The following is a 2795-nucleotide window of genomic DNA, read 5'->3' as shown; positions in this document are numbered from 1 at the left end:
AAATTGAAGAAAACGTATAAGCCCAATCTGAGTTGCTATAGAAGAATATATATTTAAAATCTCTAGCTTTTGTATTTTCCCAGATTCACACAGGAGGACACACTCACATAACTGGCTAATTAACCCAATTTTAATGAATACAGGGTATATCAAAGGAAAAGAATGCGCCATTTTCTTGCTAAACAACGAAAAAATGTACTTTTAATTACGAAAATTGGTCTAACAAATGTTCAGCCCTGACTCTCATTACAAATTGAAAGACTAGTTAAGGGCAAGTTTGCCCATATAAAAAAAGATAAAAATGTGTAAAAGGAAATGTTTGATTGAGAATTGATAGGAATGTAGCTGCCCACGCAGCCAGCAGACGCGGCTAATTGATAGATAATAAAAAGACAGTAAATAATATAATAACACAAGTTATGATGGGCGATAAGATAAGCTTTAAGTGATATATACATATATTTTTTCTGATTGATACTAACATAATTATATGGGAGATAAGTAAGATTGATGTGTACTGACTAGATTTAATCTGGCATAAGTCCATAAGCACCATTTATTATGGCTATATTGAATTATTGTCAAATGATGACAAGCTGATAAGCTGGCCTGATAAAAAAGGGAATGCTTTTATATAGATATGTATATATATGAAGTCAAAAATGTGCCTGCACCGTAAGAGACAATGTAGGACAACAGGGGACAGTTGCAGTATGCATGTAAGGAGCAGATATATGGACATTGAAGTGAACTTGAAGGACGTAAAGTGTTTGTTAATGAACGTTAAGACCACCGCAGCAAGAATTGAGGCTCATTATTGATGCCCCTAAATATAGGGTATAACAATGTAACATTATTCAAAATCTGGCAGCATTAAGTCTTAATACGGCCCAATCATTCAGTTGAGCTACTCAACGGATTCAAACGACTCGACAAATAAAACACAAAAGACCAAGCGAAAGGAGTTGACAGCCAAAACTTGCTGCAAGACTTTATCAATGTCTTTGTTATACTTAAATAGATACTGACAGTCAAACGAATTGAATGTGAATCGTATGAATTGAATAAAAATTGATTATATTACAAGAGAAATTGTGAACGAAAGCAAGAAATAAATGTGCGGCATTTGTTGATCCATTGAGGAGCCCAAATATTTGGGTCAGTCAACCCAGAAGCTGGAAAAACCACTTACACAGAAATTAGCTAAAGTAGCGCAAAAGCACAGCTGTTGCTGCTTATATTTATTTATATTAGTAACATAATCGGAAATTTCTAATGTTCACATGTATATGCACATATATATACATTTTCATTTCATTTGACGTCACGGATTGGGCCGTGTACGCTTTTTGGCTAACCCGGAACAGATTCAGAGCTTTTGTTATGTATTCAACTTTTTATGTTATTTTCATTTATGTTATTTCGGTTTTTTTTTTTTTTTTGTTGCTTTTTGTTTTATTGATTGCGCACATTTGAAAATCAATCTACAACACAGAATCTATGGGGCACATTGACTGAAGTATTGTTTATTTGTTCATTTTCCAGGCACGAGGAAACACTTTGTGCCTAATGGGCGGAACATCAAGTGCCAAAATTGCCAATGCGTTTTTTTGCTGTGGTTTTTTTTCTTTAAATATGAAACTACTTACACTTGAGAATGGGAATTCCACATGGTCCTAATGTCTTGCATACATGCTTAAGTAGCTAAACTGATTTGAAAACTCAATCATGGGAAATAAAAGAATACAACTTTAAAGCTATATATCGCTGTGAAGAAAAAATGGCGATAACAATATAACTTTTAAGGTATATATCGCTAGAAATATATAAAATGGTTTGGACTATGCATAACTTGGAAGATAAAATGGCAATAAGCTAAATATAAGTTATAGTTAAGTATGTGCCTCGTATTTATTTCTTTTCCCAGTCTGATTTGTCAAATAATTAGCTAAGATATTTTTCCATGGAAGTTAAGCAACAAAATAAATATAAATATAAAAAACTGTATAAAAATAAATATTTTAATTTATACATTTTATTTAGCTAAAACTAATTGTATTTGCTGTGCTTTTTCATACAAAATAATATAAGTATATCAAATATATATAAATTTTTAACTAGCTCGCTCGAGAATGTTTAATTAACTGCCTCGAGGTCCGTGCTTTAATTTTTTAAATAATTAATTTAAATTCGCTATTCGAATGAATAGCACTTAAGTCTTCCACAATATACATCTATTTATCTTAGCAGCTTTAAATAAATTACACACACTTCAATAAATGTATTATATAAACGTTGAAAGTACCCATTACTTGGTTACTAGTCAGTAAGTCCTGCACTTGTAACCTACTTGTTAGTCCAGTCAGGCTTCAATTAAATGGTGTAACAATTCTATGAAAATTACAAAAAACATGTCAACAAATGCCTGCAACTGCTTTTGCCAGCTTCAATTTGTCCGCACTCCAAATGAAAAGGGGCAACACATGCGGCAGCTGACTTTGAAATACTTCAATTTCTGTGTTTGCAAAAAGATTGTCTGTGTATTTGTATTGAGTGCGTGAGCGAGAAGAAGGAACGTAGATAGACATAGAGATAGAGGCTGCGTATACGCAAGTGTATAGAAGAAAAACACGCTGAGAGCCGAGTAAATGAAAACTTCTTAACCGCTCTGAATTTCAACTCAATTCTGATCCCCCCCTTCCCACTGAATATTGCCCTCTCTTATGGCAGCTAACTGCAGGCAATTTTTCTATTTTCCACATCATTAGTTTTCAATGAATATTATTTGCTGTTGT

This window comes from Drosophila novamexicana, unplaced genomic scaffold (genome assembly GCF_003285875.2).
Source record: "Drosophila novamexicana strain 15010-1031.04,08,12 unplaced genomic scaffold, DnovRS2.1 tig00001361-arrow-arrow-pilon, whole genome shotgun sequence".
Classification (NCBI taxonomy): domain Eukaryota; kingdom Metazoa; phylum Arthropoda; class Insecta; order Diptera; family Drosophilidae; genus Drosophila; species Drosophila novamexicana.
Note: the sequence above shows the minus strand (reverse complement) of the source record.